Raw genomic sequence first — 23,950 nt, 5'->3', positions numbered from 1 at the left:
AAGATGATTAGAGATACCTGGAAGGTACAATGTCTACCAAAGCAAGTCATAGAAAATAATGAGAGCCAGCCCAAGAAAGAAGCCGTTTGGTATGTAATCAACAAGGCTGTAGGACAAGGATGCTTAAACTCCTGGGAGTTTACATCACAAATACCACGTTTCCTAGATGATCAACTATTGGTGGAAGTATTAAGGCAACTCCACGTAGTTAAAAGGGAGGTTTATTTTGTGGGATAACTTACAAGTAAAGGGATAGGTTACAGGGTCTGGGAAAGGTATAATACAGTCCAGCAGTGTTCTCTGGAGAACTCTGCTTGGTCTACCTCTAGCGTCTAGGATCCAGGAACCAAGAGAGCCAGTACATCTGGATCTCAGGTCTTAAGGGTTCCTGTCTTGGCCTCACCTCTTAGGCATGACAGTTACTGGAAGCCTCAGTGAGGGCAAAGCTGGAACAGCTACCCACTACAATCAACCTGGAACTATAGGATTTAATATTTGTCACACTGAGTTCTTGTCTTGGTCTCAGTTTGCCTTTTTATGTACCTAACCTTTTTTTCCCCCCCAATGGAAGTGCTCACTCTATGCTACTGTATTTTCAAAGTTTGTATCTCTAAAGTAATTATTTTATGGAGATTTACTGCCAATAATTGTCATAGAGATGACTATGACAAAAAAAAATAAAGCAGCTTAGTGGGATTCTTTCTGAAATTGGACTCTGAAAAGATGAAGATGGATATCAAATATGATATATTCAAGGACTGGAGAGATAGCTCAATGAGCAATAGAACTTGCCATACAAGCCTGAAAACCTGAGCTTGATTCCCAGAATATACATAAAGGTAGAAGAGAATCAGGTCCACAATCTTGCCTCCTAACCTCCACACATGTGTTCTGTCATGTATGCACACACACAAATTTATTTTAAAAGTTTACAAAAAGATATTTTAAAAAGAGGGCCTAAAAGTGCTGACTACAGTTTGGTAAAGAATGTAGTCTCTGTAAGTTTCTCCTGTTAAGTAAAAAGGGATATTCTTTCCTTTGAACTTCATCAGTTTCTCATTTGATTGTGTTGATGTGGTTAATTAAAAGCCAGCTAATGCATCTGCCAAGAATGGTAATAGATGCAGATTACATGGTGGTTTGAACCTTTGAAATTCAAATGAGTGGTATTTTTATGAAAAGTAAAGAAAAATTGATCATGGCCGTTGACTGTAAATCAGTTTCTCAGTCCAGAGGGCATGTTCTGGAGAGCATATATTAATTTCAATATATTTATTTATGATATATATATATATATATATATAATCACATATAAAATTGATGTGTATTGTTGGACTCAAATTATTATTTTTGCTGTATTGTATCCTCACTAATGGTGCTATCAGGTGTTCTGGTACAGTTTCTAAACAGCCAAGACAGCATCAGGAAGAGACATATGATCTGTTATGGTGATTTCTGTCAACATAAGTTCGCAGGGTGTCAGAAAAGTACACTAGTTCTTAGTGCTGCAGGTAAGATAAAAACAATAGAAGTGTTAATTTTTAGAGTTGTAATGCAATATCTCAGGATGCTTGAGGACTGAAAATTAAGACTGATAGAATAGGCATCAGAACCTCATGTGTATATAAATATGTAGCAAAAAAGTAAAAAAAAAAGGTATTAAAATGGGGCTTAACAAGAGGAAGAAATAGCTCAAGCAATGAGTAAGCTATCATCTAATATTCATGAGGGTTTTACTTTGTAAAGTTAAGTTTAACCACTGAAATCAAACCCACCCCCTAGAGTCATTCTTCATTCTTGATTCTCATTTTAAAAGTAATTCTAGTTTCATCACATTTGGCATGATTGCTTAGAACTGTGAAACTAAACTGGTAATCATCTACAAAGGCCTTTTAAAGCTTTCTTCCTTAGAACTTTTCATAAACAATGTAAGTCATCTTAAAGCTTCATGAAAATACAGAGATAAAGTCACCAGCAGACTTCATCTGCAAAACTTGGTGGAAATCTCTCCATTCTTGAGGCTCTTAATGTACCCCATGTGGCCTTTCTGATAGGTGAATTTCCCACAAAGACATAAAAGTAATTTCTTTCTCTGAATTGGGATGGAGCTGCCTGCCTAAAGGATGGCTTGCAAATTTATTGTATTCAGGATTACTTAGACTGGTGGTGGTGACTCCACAGAGCCTTAAATATCACTCGATTCTGGTTTCTTTTATATGAATTTTATAAGAGAAATCTTAGATGTACACCTGGAGGGGGTGATATGCCATTAGGGAGAGAATGGAAATTAGTAGTTTCTCAGAGATAGTAGGGTTTTTTGTTGTTTGTTTCTTTTGTTTTTTACAGTAAAGATGCCCCTGTTCTTGAGAGGAAATGTTAAAAATTCTAGTACTCATTATTTCCTCACTTTGATTTATACTGCTGTTTATGTTCCTATCTTGTCTAGAGGACAGGATTTCTGATCAGTCATCATGGTGGCTCCTGCCATAGAAAGGTGAAGTCAAGACCAAGAGACCAGTTCTCCCACATGTATTGAGCTCTAAGGATGAGAAAGTAGTAAGCTAGGTACCAGATTATTTTTCTGCCCAAAGGGTTTTGTGAGTATTGGTGCTATGAAGTCTATTTTAGTTTCAGGAATCTTGGATCATATCTGATAATATGAAAGTTGTTATCAAGAAACATTTTTGATTCAAAGTCTTGCTCTTATTAATAATGCTTCTAGTTATGTCCTGTTCCAAACAGGATGAAGTCTTGTACCAATTATGCAAACAATTATATTGCCATGGAAATATGAATGCTTAACAAGTTTCCTAATTCTACAGAAGTTGGTAAGTTTCCTGTTTATAAAAGAATAAACTACTGCATTGTTGTAAATTATAGATGGCTCAAAAATAAAAGAAAAATAATATCATTTATATTAATAAATAATATTCAAAACATCATAAAAATTATGCATCGTTAGTTCCTTGTAATTAATTCTTGACTGATTAACCTTAAAGTATAGCACACTTTATGAATCTATCATATTCCTCACTAGAGTTACAACACTCCAGAGCTAAATGCTATCCTATCACAATAATTTCAGCAACACCATTAGATACCTACATGGGAGAGTACATGTCTCAGTTGTCATAGTTCTATCTATGGATATTTTAGCTAGCTTGTTTTTATTGAAAGTGTTATGCTATTGCCTATACTAGAATCATTGTAAGTATTTTCTGAGAAGAACCATAGAAAACCAACTAGTATCTTTGAATGACAACCACTAGAAATAGGTATGGTTCATTTCATAAGATTTTGCTTCTAAGGTATAAAATATTTTGAATTATAGCAGGGATTAAGATAGATCACATGAAATTTGTATACATTTTGTTCAGCAAGAATCATGGCAAATTTCAAGTAATTTTAAAGATATTCTATGAGCAATGTTTTGTATACCCAAATATAACCTAGAAAATTAAACATATATTTAAAATGGTTAATTGTTAGGATTTGAATATGAAATTCCACAATAATGCTTGTGTGACATAATGATAATTGATGTCATTATTTTGGAAGAGAGTGAAAATATTGAGAGATGAAGCCTACATCATTTGGGATGTGCTGCTGAAGGTTTTCCAGTTTTCTTGGTCCTTTCCTTGTCCCACACTTCCTTTCCACCATGAAGTGATGATTATTCCCTATCACACACTCTTGCCATTACAATGTTCTCAAGTTCATGGTTCTAGGTGACCATGGGCTAATTGTTCTGAAACTGAAATACAAAATAAGTCTTTACTCCCTTACGTTTTGGTTCTCCTGTCAAGCATTTGATCACAGCAACAATACAACTGACTAATACAGAACATTGACACCAGAAAATGTGCTCATTACTATGAAAAAACCCAACTCTATGAACGTTAAGTCTTTGAAAACAATTTGTGGGAGGAATTTGGAAACATTTGAACCTAGCTTAATCTTTGACTCTCTTGGAAATTCTAGAGACTAGAACACTAAGGGCTGTCCAGATGGTAAAGACCAGGCTTATGAGTGTTTAGATAGGAACAAAGATCCTTTGGTAATTGGGCTAGGAGTCCCTCATATTACAGTCTGGCAAATAACTGGTCTATATTTGTGTGTGTGTGTGTGTGTGTTTTAGGGGATGCTAAGGAACTTTCAAGGCAACATAGAATTCAACCCTTAGTTTTTGATAACTGCTTTAGCTAAGTTACATAGATAACTAAAAAAAAAAAATAAAGAAGATTTAAAGTACTTTCCATTTTGTCAGAAAATCCCTTTTAAAGTTGTAGCAGGAATCTTAAATGGTTTTATTAATAAAATTAAACCCGAGGCCAATTATTGAGGTGAATGCTGGAAGATCAGAGAAGCAGAACAAGCCACAGCTACCTCGCCTTGCAGATTCCTCAGCTGGTCTTGTTTCCTCAGGCTGGATGCCTCTGAGTACTCATCCAGAATGAATCTCAGTTGAACTGTGCTGCTCCAAAGCCTAAAAGCTTAACCAGCCAAATGCTTCTAGTTTCTAGTCTTCACACCTTATATATCTTTCTCTTTCTGCCGTCAGTCCCTGGGATTAAAGGCTTACTTTCTGGGATTAAAGGTGAAATTTACCTTGCCTGGCTGTTTCTAATGTGGCCTTGAACTCAGAGATCTGCTTGGCTCTGCCTCCCGGTTGCTGGGATTAAAGGCGTGCACCACTACCGCCCAGCTTCTGCTACGGCTTGCTCTGACCCATTTTTTAGCCACCATTTTTGGCTCTATATCTAGTGGCTGTTCTGTTCTCTGACCCCAGATAAATTTATTAGGGTGCACAATATTTTGGGGAACACAATACCACCACATAATGTAGGAAAAAGTGACTTGAAAATACATTATGAATCTGGCATATGCCATCCATCCAACACTCTAGCACTTGGAAAAATAAACTTAGTGTGAAAGACCTTTTCTTTGAAAAAAAAAAAAGAATACATAGCTCAGCAACATTCTGCTTGAAAAGGGTTGAATAGGAGAGCATTTTCTTAGGATTTGTTTGCACATCTTTAGCCATGAAGACCCTCACAAGTCACTGCAACCTTTGCCTAGTTTCTCTTTATGATGGGGACAGATCTTGAAATTGTTCACATAATGCAGCTTTTTGGGGTATGCAAAACACATAGCTGATAATGTAAAGAAGGCTGAAAGGGCTGGATGTGTGGACATGTAATGTTTAAATCTGTCTTTTTTTTCATGAAATACTTTGTTTTCTCTATCCATGGTGATTGAAAGATTTGCTGGGTATAGTAGTCTGGGCTGGCATCTGTGGTCTCTTTGTATCTGCAAAACATCTGTTCAGGACCTTCTGGATTTCAGAGTCTCCATTGAGAAGTCAGGTGTTATTCTGATAGGTCTGCCTTTATATGTTACTTGACATTTTTCCTTTGCTGCTCTTAATATTCTTTCTTTATTTTGTATGTTTAGTGTTTTGACTATTATGTGATGAGAGGACTGTTTTGTGTGCAGTCTATATGGTATTCTGTATGCTTCTTGTATCTGTATAGGTATGTCTTATTTAGGTTGGGAAAGTTTTATTCTGTCATTTTGTTGAATATATTTTATGTGCCTGTGAGCTGTAATTCTTCTCCATCTTCTATCCTTATTATTCTTAGGTTTGGTTTTTTCATGGTGTCCCAGATTTCCTGGATGTTTTGTGTTAAAAATTTGCTGGATATAACATTTTCTTTGGCTGATAGTACTTTTTCCTCTATCATATCACCAATGCCTGAGATTCTTTCTTCTATTTCTTGTACTCTATTGGTTATGCTTGCCTCTGTAGTTTCTGTTTGTTTACTCAGATTTTCTTTTTCTTGAATTCCCTCAGTTTGTATTTTCCTTATTGCCACTATTACGATTTTCAAGTCTTTAACTATTTCCTTCACCTGTTTGATTGTTTTTTTCTTGTGTGTCTTGACTTTCTTTAAGAGATTTCTTGATTTCTTCCAATTTTCGTTTGTCTTTTCCTCCATTTATTTAAGGAAATTTTTCATTTCCTCTTTTAGGGCCTCTATCATCTTCATAAAGTTGTTTTTAAGGTCATTTTGTACTGTTTCATCTGTATGGGGATGTGTTGTAGGATCACTAGGTTCTGATGGTGCCATATTGCTCTTTATGTTGTTTAATCTGTTCTTATACTGCCATCTATGCATTTCTTCCTTTAATCCAAACAGGTGGAGCTCTGGGTCGCTCTTCTTGCAATTGGTGCAACCTAGATTCCCTTCAACTGAAGAATGGATAAAGAAAATGTGGTACATTTACACAGTGGAGTATTACACAGCAGTAAAAAACCAATGTCATCATGAAATTTTAGGGAAATGGATGAAACTAGGAAAAAAATCACCCTACTCGAGGTAACCAAGACCCAGAAAAACAAGCACGGTATGTTCTCACTTATAAGTGAATAATAGACAAAAAGTAAAGGATAACCAGGATGCAATCCACAACCCCAGAGAAGCAAGGTAAAGAGAACAGTAAGAGGGACATACATGGATCACCCAAGGAAGGGGAAAGGGTTAAGATCTCCTGGGTAAAATGGGATAGGAGAATAGAGGGGAGGGTATAGGAGGTTGGACCATGTGGGAACATGGGGGAAAGTAGGGGAGAGCAATGAAAAAGAGGAGACCAATGAAAAAGATACCCTGACAGAGTGTACCATTAAGGGGATGGGGAGAAATTTGCAGCTAGGGAAAACCCCAGGAACTCAAAAGATTCTCTTCAGCTAAGACTCATAGCAATAGTGGAGAGGATGCTAGAACTAGCCTTCAGTCAGATTAGTGTCTACCCTAATTGTCATCATAGAACCTATATCCAGTGACTGATGGAAGCAGATGCAGAGAGCCACAGCCAAGCACTTGGCCAAGATCCTTGAGTTCAGATGAAGAGAGGGAGGAAGGATTATAAGAGGAAGGGGGTGTATGTATGTCAGAATCATGATTGGAAAAAACATAGAAATAGCTGACCCAAACTAATCGGAGCTCATGGAATCTGGACTGACAGCTGCATGGGACTGAACTAGGCCCTCTGAATGTGGGTGAAAGTTGCGTGGCTTGATGTGTTTATGGGTCCCCTGGCAATGGGACCAGGACTTATCCCACGTACATTAACTGGCTTTTTAGTGCCCATCCCCTATGATGTGATGCCTTACTCAGCCTTGATGCACAAGGGAGGGGCTCGGACTGGCTCCAACTTGATATGCTAGCCTGTGTTGACTACCCAAGGGAGGCCTTACCCTCTATGAGGAGGAGACAGGTGTGAAATAGGGGATGTGCCGGGGAGCAGGAAAAGAGGAGAGAGAGAAACAGGGTTTGGTATGTAAAAGGAAAGGAAGAGCATGGAATGTACTCACTCATAAGTGGGTATTAGGCCTAAAGTATAGGATAATCCGCAGCTTCAGAGAGGCTAGATAACAAGGAAGGCCCAATAGGGGATCCATGAACTTCAGGGGATCCATGAACTTCCTTGGGAAGGGGAAATAGAAGAGATGTACTAGGTAAACTCGGGGTGGGGCAAGGGCAGATGGAGGCATGGGATCTTGAGGGAGCAGGTTGGGTGGTCTGGATGCTGGAGGCAGGTTGGAGGCAGGACAGAGGGGGAGAGCAATGAAAGAGAAGTCTTGATGGAGGGGCATTTTGGGATTAAGGAGACACCTGGTGACAGGGAAACCCCCAGGAATCCACAAGGATAATCCCTCCAGCTAAGACTCCTAGCAATAGTGAAGAGGGTGTCTGAACTCACCATCTACTGTAATCAGATTGGTGACTCCCCTAACTGTCATCAGAGACACTTTATCCAGTAACTGATGGAAGCAGATGCAGAGATCCACAGCCAAGACTGGGCTGAGCTTCAGGAATCTTGCTGAAGAAAAAGAGGTATTGCAGCAGCAAGGGGGGACATGACAGGGGAACCCACCAAGACAGCTGATCTGAGCCTGTAGGAGCCCATTGATTCTGGACCAACAGTTAGGGAGCCTCCATGGGGCTGATCTAGGCCCTCTGCATGTGTGTTACAGTTGTGTAGCTTGGTATTTTTGTAAGGCTCCTAGCAGTGAGATCAGGACCTGTCCCTGGTGCTTAGCCGGCTTTTGGATTACCTTGCCCCAGCCTTGACACAAGGGGAGGAACTTGGTCCTGCCTCAACTTGATGTGCCATGCTTTGCTCAAGCCCATGAGAGGCCTGCCCCTTTCTGAAATGGACACAGAGGAGGAGTGGAAGTGGAGGGGGTAGATGAGAAGTGTGGGGGGGGGGGGGGGGGGCGAATGAGGGGGTGGGGGGCACTTGGAGGAGAGGAGCGGGGGGGGGGGAACAGCAGTCAGTATGTAAAATAAAAAGTAGGGAAAAAACAGAATTTTCATTTTCAGGATGAATGAAAGTTTAAAAAATAACCTCTTGAGCCAGGCGGTGGTGGCACACGCCCTTAATCCCAGCACTCGGGAGGCAGAGCCAGGCGGATCTTTGTGAGTTCCAGGAAAGATGAAAAGCTACACAGAGAAACCCAGTCTTGAACAAACCAAAACCAAAACCAAAACCAAAACAAACAAACAAACAAACAAAAACCCTCTTACAATTTCTAATGCAACATAGATAGTACTAGAAAACCTTGACATATTTAAAAGAAAAGCAAAGGCTTATTTTGTTTCTATGCACTTTTTGCACTCTTCACTTTTACTTAGTTTGTATATTTGTTGTATAAAATGTATTCTGACACACACACTTTTATTCTTTCACAAGTTCATACATGCATATACTGAATTTGAGACATTTTAGTCCCGTCTACTCCCCCATTATTCTCTCATACTTCCTCTCTCTTTCTTCTTCTTCCCACAATTCCCTTCCTTCTTCAGTGTCTTTTTTGGACTACTAAATTTAATTAAGGATGTTTGAATGAATGTAAGTGGGGGGTTATTTCCTGGAACATGGGTGAGTTGTCAGTCATTGGCAGCACAGCTCAGAAAAATGACAACCTCACTTCTAGTATGCACTGATTGCTCATAGAGGAATTCCACAGTGAGGAGTGGAAGCTCATGAACTTCTCCTCCATGCATGATGAAAGATTGTAGTAACAATCTTGTTCAGGTTTAGTGCAGGAAGCCACAGATGCCATGAATTCAGAAGTGCAATGGGCATGTCATGTCCAAAACACACTGTTTCACAGCACTCTTCCTAACCTCCAGCTCTTGCATTCTTTCATGAACCTCTTTCATGATGTTTTCTGAGCCTTAAATGGGTGTGATGTGCATGTCCATTTAGGGCTGAGCACTCCTCTGTCATGTATTACAGATATTTTGGCCATATGTGAGTCTGTATTAAATAGTAACTAGTACTGTAAAAAAAAAAAAAAAGCATCTCGACTCCCTAAGGAGGCTTTACCCTCCATGAGGAGTGGATTGGTTGAGGGGGGAAGGGCAAGAGAAGGGGAGGGAGGGAGAACTGGGATTCGTATGTCAAATGGAAAACAACCTTTTTTTTTAATTAAATAAAAGAGTTTCTCTGATGAAAGCTGAAAGCAAGCACTAACTAATCTATAGGAGTAACAATAAGTACTTAGAAAGCAGTTTGACTTCATGTCCATTTAGCATTATGTCCATTTAGCAAAATGACGGAAAAAGGTTCTTTGCTTGGGTTTGTGAGCTCCCCAGCCATGGGCTTGCAACTAAATTTATAGTACCAGGTATGAGTTCCTCCCTTTATTGTATTCAGATTGTATTACTTCCATATGAAATTTGTTGAATTTTCATTATGAAGTTGATGTTGAATTTTTTCAAATGCTAGTTCTGTACTTGTTGAAATTATTACATGTTTTTCATTCTGTTCAACTTGTATACCACGTTTGCTGATTTTCCAGTGTTGTTTCATGATTGTTTCCTAGCAACAAATCCTACTTAATTAGGATGAATGATACATTCAATCTACCGTTGAACTCCATTTACTAGCACATTGTTGAGGATTTCTCTTCTAGGTTAGTCTGGGATATTAGCCTGTAATTTGCTCTTCTTACAGTTTTCTTGTATGTTTTTAGTTCATTTCAATACTTGGCTCTTAAGATGTATTTATTAGTCCTCCCTTTTCAGAATTTGGAGGATTTTAAGAATGAAGCCATCAGAATCTGGACATTTCTCTAATGAGAAAATCAAAATTACTGATTTGTTCTATTTGTTTGTCTTTAGACTTGCTAAACTTTTATACTTTTATGTTTCTAGAAGTTTGCACATTTCTTTGAAATTATTCATATACTTTATATGATGCATTATACTTCCGTGGTATAGACTTTCAGAGACTGTTTTCTTCATTAGTTTCTCTTTTCTAGGTTAATCAACATAAGAGTTATCAATGTTATTTACATTTAAAAATAAACTCTTAGTTTCATTTATATTTTTAAAATTTTTATTCTAATGTCTTAAATTCATTTTGGTTGATTTATGCTGTTCTTGGTAATTACAGCTTATTTTGATGATATTTTCTAGCTATTTGAACTACAACAATGAATAGTATGGAATATGTCTCAATTTTTAAAATAGGTGTGTTAGTGTTTTGCCTGCATGTTGATATTTGTACCACATGTGTGACTGGTACACATGAACATTAGAAGAAGGCATCAGATCATGTAGAACTGGAGTTGTAGATGATTGGGAGCCACCATGTGGATGCTATGAACTGAATCTGGGTCTTCTCTTCTGATAGAGCAACAAGTGCTCTTAACCACAGAACTCTCTCTTTAGCTCATAATTCTACATATTTTTAGCCTTTTTTCCCCAGCCCAAATTCTCACTGTTCTGTTTTTACAGTTTCATATCAGTGTTGTCAAAAAACTTTCTTGATTTGATTTCAGTGTTTTTAAATTAGATAGTTGTGGTGGCCAAATATATGATCTATTTTGGAGACCATTACATGTTTCTTTTATGTTTCTTTTATAAGAGTGTGTATATTGCTGTTTGAAATGTTCTGTAAGAGCTTTTTAGTTCCAACTGTTTTATAATGTCTACATCTGTGGTTTCATTACTAATTTTATATCTGGATGATATATCACTTCTTCAAATTAGTCTAAAGTATCTTTACTGTCAATATTATTATTGGCTCTATCTCCCTTCACATCTATTAATGTTTGTTAATTATTGTCGATCATATTATCCATTACATAGATACTTCCATGTTAGCCCTGTATACACTTACAAGTCTCATATACACTTACAAGTCTTGTGATGAGTGTTCATGTTGTCTGACATGGTTATAGGTTTCTCTTTTATACTTTTGCCTTCATTTTCCTGAGATAACTTTTTAAATTCCCCTACATAACTTATGATGTCATGTTGTTAGATCTAAGTGGATAGAGTGCTTGTCTGAGTGAGACTCTCTAGCACCTGCCTAAAAGCCAGCTGCTGTGAAGTGTTTATTACACTAGAGCTAGGGGTATACATGGGGGGTCCCAGATGCAAACCAAAGTATAGCCAAAATGACAAGTTCCAAGTTCAGTTGGCACCTATTTCACAAAATAAGGTGGGGAAGCAATTGAAGGTACCCCAATACTAACCAACCTCTGGCCTATCTGTATGCCCATGCGTTGGTAGAGCACAGCTATATACACATGTATGTAGCTGACACACACGTATATGAAATGAAAGCAATCAATTTAGATAATATATACATTTTTGTTTGTTTGTTCTTCAACTATTTCAGACATGTATATAATGCCCCTCTTCATTTTGAAACCTATTGTATGATATTTTGTTGTGTGCTGACAAATAAAGCTTGCCTGGAGATCAGAGTGAGGAGCTAGCCACTAGTTAACCATAGAGTTCAGGCAGTGGAACTAGGAAGCAGGAAGATCAGGAGTCCAATGCCACCTTTGGCTATACAAGATTGATCCAGTCTAAAAGAGAAACAGCCAGGCAGTGGTGGTGCATGCTTTTGATCCCAGCACAAGGGAGGCTCATGCCTTTGATCCCACTAGGGAGGATCCTGCCTTTAATCCCAGCACTAGGGAGGTGGAGACAAGAATACAGGGTGGGTGGAGACAGGATCTGCCCCATTCATTCTGAGGATTAGTAGAGACAGGCCAATCAATTGGGTCTGAGAAATCAGAGAGGTAAGAAGTCTGGTGGCTGGCTACCCAGCTTCTCTGATCTATCAGATTTCACCCTAACATCTGATTCCAGTTTTTATTGTTAAGACTAATTAGGATTGTGCTTTAGAAACCTTAATCTTCTTTTGTTTTCCTTTTTTATTTATTTTATTTGTGTTTTACACATCAGCCATGGGTTCCCCTGTCCTCCCCCCTCCCGCCCCCCCCCCCAACTTTGCCCTAGCCCCTCCCCTCCATTCCCATCTCCTCCAGGGCCAAGACTCCTCTGGGGATTCATTTAAACCTGGTGGATTCAGTACAGGCAGGCTTAAAGATATATCTTTTTTATTTTGGAGACATGGTGTTACACTGTGACCCAGATAAGTATGCAAATCATTGGGTAGCCCAGACTCTTCTTAATCTCATGGCAGTCATCCAATCTGAGCGTCCCAAGTTCTGGGATTGAAGATGTGAGCTACTGCACCTAGCTCAAGATTTTGGTTTTAAATCTAAATTTTACTTCTTGTAAACATAGACTTTTTGAATTCTTAAACACTATGTTCCATTTCACTTTTTACTTGATTGATTATAGTAACTTATTGTTATTATTAATATGGTTGAATATTTTAAAGTAGAATCACTGTTTACTAAAAGAATTAAACATTAGTCTTCAAATGTGAAGTGTTAATTTCTCATAAATAGTTGAATTTACATGTCTGTTACACTGTATTTTATCTATTCTTGGCCTATGATCTCACTTGACATGAGCTTTAAACTCTGTTTGCAGTATTAGGCATGTCATTCCTTTGGAGGAGCAGTGCAAATCAAGTCTGAAAATTGCTGTGAGATAATGCTTTTGTACACTGGTTTAATAAAACGCTGATTAGGCTGTAGCCAGGCAGGAAGTATAGGCAGGACAAGCAGATGAGGAGAATTCTGGGAAGAGGAAGGCTGAGTCAGGAGATGCCAACCTGCCGTCCAGGGAGCAGCATGTAATGGCACACAGGTAAAGCCATGGAACACATGGTGACATATAGATTAACAGAAATGGGCTGAGTTTAAGTGTATGAGCTAGTCAGTAGTTAGCGTGAGGTAATGGCCAAGCTGTTTTAATTAATATAAGCCTCTGTGTGTTTACTTGGGTCTGAGCAGCTGCAGACTGAATGGGACACAGAAAAACTTCAGCTATTGGATTTTCACAAGACCTTTGAAAAAGTGAATTTCTACAACATTTTAGATCTTTCTTGTTTTTCTCTTACTTTATATTGTTCGATATACAAACTTTATATTGATTCTTTGTGGATTTCACATTGTGCATCCTGATACCATTCATCTTCCCATCCCTTCATATCTGCCCTCTGCTCTTGCAACATTCCCCCCAAAATGAAATAGAAAAGAAAAAATCTCATCATGGAAGTTATAGTGTGACACAGTGAGTTACCCGGTATGTACATGTTTACTTGTAAGTGTTCACTGCAAAGAGTCATTGGACTGGTTTTTGCTACACTATAAATACTGGACCCTCACTGGATATCTTGTTGTCCTGTGTCATGGAGATCCTGCTTTGGATCTGCAGGACTGATCCCTTCACATGCTGTAGAAGTTCACAGATGGCATGGATGTTTGGGTGGGCCAATTCATTGCCATGGTTCTGGGCCTGGGTGATAGCTGGGTTGGACAGCCCAAGCAGCTCTCCATTATTATCACTATTAGGGGGAGCTTTCCAGCATTGGCCCAGCTAGCTCACCCAATACAGCAGGCAGCAAGGGGCTGGGCTAATTCTCTTGCTGTCATACCCTCAGGGCCAGCTCACCAGCACCCACACCATCAAGGCCAGGTGATGTTCAGGGCCCACTCTCCATTGTTTGACTTATCTTATAGTTTCTTATAGTCCCATTCTTTTCTATACATATAAAAGTACATGTACATGAATATTTACTGTAGTGTTTTTTCTTTATCTTTTTCTATAAATATGCTGCATTATGGTTACCATGATTTTTTAAATTAAGAAATCTTTATTCATTTTACATACCAATCACAAATCCCCCTCTTTCTTCCTCCCACTCCTCAACCTCCCTGCATTCCCCTCTCAATCCAATCGCTCCTACAAGAAGGTAAGGCCTCCAATGGGGAATCAGCAGAGCCTGGTACATTCAGTAGAGGCAGGTCCAATCCTCTCCCCCTGCCTCAGGGCTGTGCAAGGTGTCCCATCATAGGTAGTGGGCTCCAAAAAGCCAGCTCATGCACCAGGGATGGATATTGATCCTACTGCCATGGTGTCCCTTAAACATATCAAGCTACACAACTGTCTAGCTATTCCAGTCCTATGGAGGCTCCAGAGTTGTTGGTCTAAATTTCATGAGTTCCTAATAGTTTGATTTGGTTGTCTCTGTAGGTTTATCCATCATGATATTGATGCTCCTTCCTCATAGAATCCCTCTTCTCTCTCTCTCTGACTTGACTCCTGGAGCTTGGCCTGTTGTTTGGCTGTGGATCCCTCCATCTGCTTCCACAAGTTACTAGAGAAAGGCTCTATGATGATAGGGTATTCACCAATCAGATTACTGGTGTAAGCCAGATCAGGCACCCTCTCCACTATTGCTAGTAGTGTAAGCTGGGGTCATCCATGTGGATTCCTAGGAATTTCCCTAGCATCCAGTTTTTCCCTAAGCCTGTGATGTCTCCCTCTATCATGGTCACCATGATTTTTAAGTGATATTTTTATTATTTAATTTATTTAGAAAGAAGGACAACTAAACATAATCATAAAGATAAGAACAGAAACAGAAATGAGAAACTATACTAATAATAAAAATTAAATTAAATACCTCCAAATATTTTCAAATTTTGATATCACATTAACATTTTCTACATTACTTGTCTCTTCAAATATTTAGTTATAATTATTATTTTAAAATTATTTTAGTTTTATTATTAAAAATGAATTATTCATTCATGATTCATATAAGACTAGAGTAATATGAATTTATTGCATAATTTCACTGACTTAGGACTTCTGTATTTACCCATGCTTTGCTAACATCATATTCATTATGAAGGTTTTTCTTCGTTATTTTCTATAGAACAGATCGGGTAGGGATATACTTTCACAGCTTTTGTTTGAGGATATCCATCTTTATCTGTTCTTTGTTTCTGAACAGTGTCTTTGTAAGGTAAGTTATTTTTGGTTGTCAGTGTTACATCCTTCAATACTGTGAAAAATCTCATGTCACTCTCTCCTGTCTCATACAGTTTCTGTTGAGAAGTGTGCTGTCAGGTTAATTGGAAGACCTTGATGTGTTATTTGTTTCTTTTCTCTTACAGTTTTCATAGTGCTGCAATCTTGATTATAACATATCTTGAGATATTTAGTCTAACAAACTTAAAACCTTTGACTTTTCAGTACTTGAATATTTGATCGTTTCTTCTTATATTTCATTTTTAAAAATATTTCAAGATGTTATAATAAAAACAATTAACAAAAATTGTAGTTTCTGATAGCTTTTAGAACATTAAAAAATATAGGTATGTAAATACAATAATGTGAAGAATATTTGTTTTCTGTAGGCAGCTGAGGAGAGCTGGAAATGAGAGAGGTAGTTTTCCCCAGGGAAGAGCACACCCCTTGACTCTCCAGTGCCAAATGGTCAGCTCTGAAAACACACATATGAGTAACATTAAACAGACTGAGCAGGTTACATTTAGGATTATGAGTGTGTGTGTGTGTGTGTGTGTGTGTGTGTGTGTGTGTGTGTGTGTGTGTAATAACAATTAATGAAAAAAGAGTCCATGAATTTGAAGGAGAGTGGGCAAGGGTACATGGGAGGTTTTGGAGGGGAGAAATGTAGAGGAGAAATTTTGTAATTATAATCTCAAAAACAAAAATATCAAAAAGAAAATGTAAGGCTATAGGATATGGAAGATTTCTTATCTTTGCTTCAATGCCTAACATTTTTCAGGTACTAGCAAAATCATATCTTTCCTTGGCTCTGTGAATGTTGTCATGGCCTTAAACAATATCTTTTTGTGACATCCCTTTATAATTGTATTTGCAATATTAGTACATATTCACTTTAGAGGGAATACAATGAAACACTGCAGATTCTGTCTCAAGAGAGAACAGGCTTGCTTTCTGTCATGGCATTATGGCTTAGGACCTCATATTTTTCTTCATTCTATATTGATAAGACCAGATTCCATTGTCTGGGTATCATGTTAAATAATAAAAATCCTCCATCATAGGCCATTGCAGTATGACTGTACACTCACCTATGCATGAACTATACATTGAACTATCAACTAACTCCAAAAAATTCAGGTCTTGAACTTTCCCATGAAAATTTTGAGGGCAGTGTCTTCAGGTACTATCAATTATTCTGAACACAGTGAACAATAAAATGCAAGCCTTACTTATTCTTCATATGGTAAAGGATTCACAGAGCCTGTGGGACTTCTGGACTATTGACAGGCCTTCATTCCTCATCTGCATGAATGACTATGCCTACTGTATCAGTGGATTAATAACAGAGCCACATGGGATTGGGACATTCCCTAGTAGCAAGTCTTCGACTGGACCATGATTTTCATAATTTATATATGGGTGCTGAGCACCTACAAAGTTCATCAGTGTAGTTAAATATCATTGACAGAAAAGACAGCATGGTATAAGTTCTCTGATAAGAATAGAAAAGACAAAAAGTACATTTGGGTTTGGGGTCAGATCATTGGAAGGGAGCTGAAATTTGATTTCCCTTTTAAAGAAGGACATGACTTCAGATCCAGATGGTACCAGGATGAGCACACTAATGCTCCTGGGGCACAACTTCCTAATTACAAAGGGGGTGACTTTCCAATGTATATATAGCATATTTCACTGTTCTAGTTCAAGCCTCTTGTTTAATAATTTATTTAGCTAACCTGTGTCCTTTGATTGGGGAAGTGAGGCCATTAATATTTAAAATTACTATTGAAAACTTTGTGTTGATTGCTGTTAATTTGTTGTTTGCTGTTTGTGTTCTTAGTCTTAGTTTGCATTTTATCATTATAGTTTCATTTATTTTGTTTCTATAGTCTTTGGGCTATGTTTATTTCATTTTCCAATCTAAAAGCACTGTTTCTAGTAGTCTCTATAGTGTTGGTTTGGTGGACACGAATTCTTTAAGCCTGTCAATATTATGGAATTCTTTTTCTTCTTCAACTATGATGCCTAGTTCAGATGGGTACAGTAGTTGGGTTGGCATCTGTGATCTTTTACTACTTGGAGGACATTACTCCAATCTCTTTCAGCTTTTGAATGTCCATTAAGAAATCAATGAGTATTCTGATAGGTTTGCCTTGTTGTGATTTGTGCCTTTTCTCTGACAGTTTGCTTTACTCTCTATATTTAGTGTCTTAATTATGGTATGCTATGGGAGGTTTCTTTTCTGGTCTTGTCTGTTTGGTATTCTGTAATACTCATATTTACAAAATAATTTCATGTCACAGATTAACTCCAAAGTTATTTCTAGGGAGTCTTAATTGTCAATTATCAGAAAATCCACTCTTCTTGTTAACCTTCCAATATCTTATGAACAATATAATGTTGAAATATTGTAGCATTCTGGTTATAGAAAACTGAAATTTTGTCAGTGTATATAGTATTGTTTTCAATGATTACAGACCTTCTTTCTATGTACTTGATTTCCACTCCATTCCATAAATTCAACCTGTTTCACACCAGCTTCTCATTTCACCATTTACAATCTACTCTCCATATTCTGAGCAACAAACCCTCTCTGTCTGGTCCTCTAAATCACTAGACTCAATTTCCTTATGTGTTTTCTCTGTCTGTCCCTCCCTCCACCCTCTCTCTCATGTGTGCATGCATGTGTGTGTGTGTGTGTGTGTGTGTGTGTGTGTGTGTGTGTGTGTGTGTTTTCCTCTCTCTTGGTTACAAATCAAAATACTGCTAGACCTCTGTGGCTAATAACATTCTAAATCACTGGGGATTTGATAAGCCTCTATCCATTAGTTCAGCCTACACAGTAATTTTTTTTCCTCTGGTCTCTGTGCTATTTAAAGTCTGTGGCATTCATCTTGGCATCAAATCACTTTCAGGCATTATTACCTAGCGACTTTATGTCAATCTGGTTTCATCAGCTAGGTTTTAAGGGACACATACAAGAACAGAAATATTTTCTCTTCTTCATAAATTGTGCTACTAGAATTTTTGCTTCGTGGTCAAGGAAGGACTCAGAGGGTATTTTGAAATGGGGAATATATAAGGCATCCTTCTATGTGTAATGTATGACTACCCTAATAGGCAGACCTCAATGTGTTTGTATGTTAAAACCATTTGAAAAAATATTAACAGATTTTTCTCCCCCTTTGTCAGGTTTTATATTACTCAATGAATTATTTTTACAGAGCAGGAAATAAATTGTTCAGAACTGCAATTTATAGAAAGAGGTACAATTGTGGCTATACTTAGATTATAAGTTCATATATGGATTAATCGCAATTATTCATTGTGTCCATGAATAGTACATGTTCTGGCTACTCTGGGATACATGATGGTCTTGCAAGCCTACATAATTCATACACTCAACCAAGTCACATGGGACATTATAAGGGAAGGTAAAATGCAGAGAAAGTATAGTTTAATGAACTAGATGCATCAGTGGAAGATCCAGAATAAGTAGGGAAGCAAGATATGAATATCTGTTTCTTAGGGTTGAAAAATAAGTCACTAAAAGAAAACATCCTAGGTGAGTTTGCTGTTTCCCAGCTTAACTCTGAATCTGTGATTCTTCATCACTAAAATCCTCTTAAAATGTACAGCTAACAAGCATAGGTTTATAGTGCTATGTGAGGAGACTGAGAATCAGTTAAGACATTGGGACAAAAGAAAGAAAACTATGTTTCTCCCATTCTAAAGCCTCAGACATTTACATTGCTTTGTTCTCTCTATCAAGAACACTCCCTCTTTAAAACAGCACAATAAAACAAACATTAAGATAGTTAAAAGGAAATTCATGAGTCCAATGCACTAGAAAAGACATTATTTATCTTACTCTGGTAAAAAAGTACCTGACTGTAGTTTATGTTGAGATTTCTATGTACTAAAATCTGAATGCTTTTTCTGAGGTCATCTTGTGTACTTTGATAATTTGCCTTAACATGGACAAATGGGATTAAACATCAATATTTTTAAAGGTTCACAGTCTTATCAGTGACTCATGTACTAACATAATGAATGCTTCATATGTTTAATGCAGTCTCCTTTTCCTTGTTATTAAAAAGTTTTTTCAGTTATCAATATGAAAAGCAAAGGTGCTATAATTATGTAATTAATTTAGCTCAGCAAGCCCTGCTTTTACATACTAAAAAGAGTGTTATTGTCAGGAATACAAAGACAAAAGCCTTTAATTATGATTACAAGAAAACTCAAAAGTTACAATTAATTTAAACACCAATCATTCCCCTTGCTGTTCTTATCTATTGATCTCACCACCCTCTCACATTAATGTTTAGTTCTTGAATGATAGCTAGCTTAAGGATTAGTAGGAATTATCCATACTATTAAATAAAGCTTTGCTTTAATTCAGTTGGAGGAATTTAAATTGCAGCAATTTGGTATTTAATTGGATTGGCATGAGTAACAGTGTGTTTTAAATTTCGGCTCATGGACTTAGGCATTATTACTAAGAAATTAGTGATTACTAAGACAAGCATGTGTAGTTAGAGAGTTCTCTCCAGGTGCGACCAAGCCCCCGTGGTCCCACAACCCATTACTTATAAACTATATGGCTGTGGCAGGCTGCTTGTTATCTACTTTTTCTATCTTAAATTAACCCATTTCTATTAATCTATAAGTTGCCACATGGCTCGTGGCTTTTCTGTACCTTACATCTCGCTTGTCATGGTGGCAGCTGGCAGCATCTGTCCGCCTTAGCCTTCCTGTTCCCAGAATTCTTTTCTCTGCTTGTCCTGCCTATACTTCCTGCCTGGCTACTGGCCAATCAGCATTTTATTTACACAGAGCAATATCCACAACACGCATGACTAAGGCCTGGACTCAGAGTCTGTAAGAATTGTTCTGCTGAGTATTTTGCTAAACTTCAAAGTTGCTTGCAGAAATTTTAGTAGCAATATTTTGTATTTTTTTTTACAATATTCTAAGGATTATCTTTGAAGATTACACTATAGAGTCAAGAATTCAAAGAAACACTTACATTCAGAATATTTGAGGAAAAATGTCAAGTAGTCAAAAAGGAATGTATAGCATATTGTTAGAATATCATAGTTGTTATCCTTACAATCCTGGTTAGAGAAAATAGAAATATGTTTCTCTGGGAGCCAGCTATTAACACCTACAATGACCAGAATGGCTAGATATCCTGAAAAGTGCAATAGTGGTACTTCTATACTGGATGTAATCAAGAATGACCTAATTAGATTTAAGGTCCACTTAAGAGGAGGGACTTCATCCCTGATACTAAAAACTTCATCCACTCCCAATGGCTGCTGAAGTCATGAAGAGAACCTACTGAGAATAGAGGCTAGAAGAGAACCTACTGAGGCTAGTTTTCTTAGCCAGAATAATTTCTAACTATTTTCTAAATAATTATCCTTCTAGCCACAAAAAATGTAACTGACACCCCTTATTAAAGAAGATTCTTTTGGCTGTATAATCCACAGATGGTCAAAATACAGAGAACAGCTGATTAGGGGATGCTCAGCCCCAATTGACACGTCTATGTTACCCCTACAACTAAGGTTCAGGGAACACTGAAGAAAAGAGAGCAGAAAGACTCTAAGAGCCCAAGGGCCAGGATGTGAAGTCCAATATGTAATAGTGTCTAGTTTCTTCCATAAATGACAGAGAAGCTGCACCCATGAAATATCAACAATATAACATTCTAGACAAGATACTCTAAATCTGATAGAAGGGAAGGTAGGTAGTGATCTTGAACTGTTGACTCAGGAAAAGATATTCTACATAGCATATTAATAGCACAGACACTATAGCGGCCAACAGTGACTAAATAGGACCTCACAAAGCTAAAAAAGCTTCTGTACAGCACAGGACACAATCATTCCAGCAAAGTTTTACCCTATAGAATGGGAAAAAAACTTTCCACTTTTGTGTCTGATAGCAGGTTAACCTCAAAAATATACAAAAAACTACAAAATTGAATGTCAAGAAAACAAATAACCAAATTTAAAAATGAAGTATAGAACTAAATAGAGTTCTCAAAAGGTAAAACACAAATGGCTGAGAAACACTTAAAAATGCTCAAAATCCTTAGCTATCAAAGAAATGAGAATTAAAACTACTTTAAGTTTTTATCTTAACCCCAGTAAATAAGTGGGCCAACAACATATTGAAAGTTTTTCATATATGTGTGTGTATGTATGTATATAATATTGGAAAGCTTGTCTGTCTGTCTGTCTATTAAGTAGTTTGTAACCAAACTTTCTTTTTAAAAACTTAAAACTTACTACAATGACATATTGCTCAACTGAAAGATTAGAGACTATTTGAATATATTTCTTGCAGAGGAATAAGAGAAATGTTCCCCAGTACTTATTAAGGAAATATATATTAAAATCACAGTGACATTTTGCTTCTGCAAAGTTACTACAGTTTGCCACATTTAAGAAATTGATACACCAAGAGTTTGAAGCACTTCAAAGTCCATTACATTTTTATCACTAGTATTAACTAATCTTCAGAATACTTTGACAGTATCTTATAAAGCTACTACAAATTACACAATTGACATGTTTCTCTTCACAAGAGGGATGAGAATATATGCTGACAAAATCACATTCATTGATATTCATAAATTTTACTCATAATATCTAAACATTAATAAATTATGGCTCATAAATACTGTTAAACCATAAAATACAAGGAAAAAGATTACCTGTTAAGTTAAAATGACCTTTAATTCCAGCACTTGGAAGGCAGACACAGGTGGATCTTTCTGAATTCAAGGCCATCCTATTATCATAGTGAGTTCTTTGCCAGGTAAGATTACATAGTAAAATTCTGTCTCAACAAAAAATTAAATGAAAAAGACTTTGATCTGTATTACTATTGTTACTTGACATTTTAAAATATAATAAGTTAAGATATAAGTAAAGTAGGGTGGGTTGGAACTGGTTAAGCACAAGGAAGTTGAAGGATTAAAAATTGGCTTATACCATGATTACAGTTGTATATGTTTTTCAGAATCATGTAATTATGCAGTAAAAAATTGGTGTATTTCATTATATATGACTTATACCTCAATTTGTTTATTTTTAAAAGCCCTTCTCTTAATGAAATTCACATACTTCAACACAAACACAACAGAGTAACAACAGAATATAATTCAACTCAGTACAATGAACTTCAAGCATGATTTTATTTTCAGTGTATTACCAAGTTAACAAGAACTCAATAAAAAGAATTTATGAAAATACATGTTGATTCCAAAATAAAACATTGTTTTTATTTTCATAGTTTTTATTTTTGAGAGTTTAATACAACATTCTGATCACATACCTGTACTCCAAGATCATCCCCCAGATCCCTACCAATCCAACTTCACATTCTTTCTGTCACCCCCAACCCCCTAAAAACTATGGAGGCCAGTTTGTGTTGTCTGACTACTCCTGGGTATGAGGGCAGATCTGCACTGTGATTGATACATCTGGTGCCATATCATTGAAGAAAACTGATGTTCCCTCTCCCAGAAGCAATCAAATGCTAATAATGTCTCAGCTAGTGGTGAGATTTCCCGATTGACCCTTCTTCAAGCTGGGATCCTGTCTGGCTTGGTTGGTGCAGGCCTTGTGCATGCTGTCTATCACAGTTGCTGTGAGTCCGTGTGTGCTCCTGCCCTATTATGTCTGGAAAACACTGTTTTCTTGAAGTCATCCACCACCTCTGGCTCTTATAATCTTATCAGCCCTCTCCCAAGTAGATCCCCAAGTCTATGTATAGCGCCACTGAAGTGAAACTTCTGATTTTCTGAGAAATTGAATGCTTGTTAGATGGGCCTGAAATATCACTTGTGATTAGAAAGAGGCCAACATCATTGAGGTTAAATCTTCTAGAGAGTATTTCCTCAGGGTCAACATACAGTATCTGTGGCCCAGAGGGGGCCAACTCTTCACAACTTGCTGTCAGCAGAACTTGGTAATGTGGATGAGTCTTCCACATGGTACTAGTACTGTGGTATGAAAACTGCAGTGTTGAATGTGTCATGGAGAGAAGCTGAGGCTTGGCACCATGAGAGGCCAGAAGACCATTACGGTGCAGCCTCAGTTACAGTGAACTCCAGGACTGAAGTGAACTGCAGGATTGAAGAGAAGCTGAGACTTGGCAACATATGGCAGGGTCAGAGTCCCAAAAGAGAGGCAATAAGAGGCTATTGGTGAAGGTGCTGCCCAGTTGGAGTGGAAACCCCAGCAAAGTGGAGATTCTAGGACTGTGGGGTCATCACCAAGTACAGTTGCAGGTATGGAGTGGAGCCACCTGAGCCTATGAGAGATGAATCTAATGCAGATGCCAGAGTCTTAGCAATGAATCTGTCCAACCCCTTTGGAACCCAGAAGATCATGAGTGACTTCCAGAGGTTATTTACACTGATAGAGTTAGGTTTTGCTTTAATTGGATTGTGACTGTACCCTGAATATTCTCTCTTGGAATAATAAAGTATTTAACTTATTTTTTATTTTATGGGAGCCCACAACTGAGAAACTTTGAACTTTTAAAGTACTTGATTTTTTTTTTACAGACTGTGGGATTATATTGTGACATTAAAATGAGCTCTTGAGGATAAACCAGTAAGGAGATGGTATTTTTTTAACAGTTAAATGTGTATCAAGTTG

This window comes from Onychomys torridus, chromosome X (genome assembly GCF_903995425.1).
Source record: "Onychomys torridus chromosome X, mOncTor1.1, whole genome shotgun sequence".
Classification (NCBI taxonomy): Eukaryota; Metazoa; Chordata; class Mammalia; order Rodentia; family Cricetidae; genus Onychomys; species Onychomys torridus.
This window is presented reverse-complemented; position numbering follows the sequence as displayed.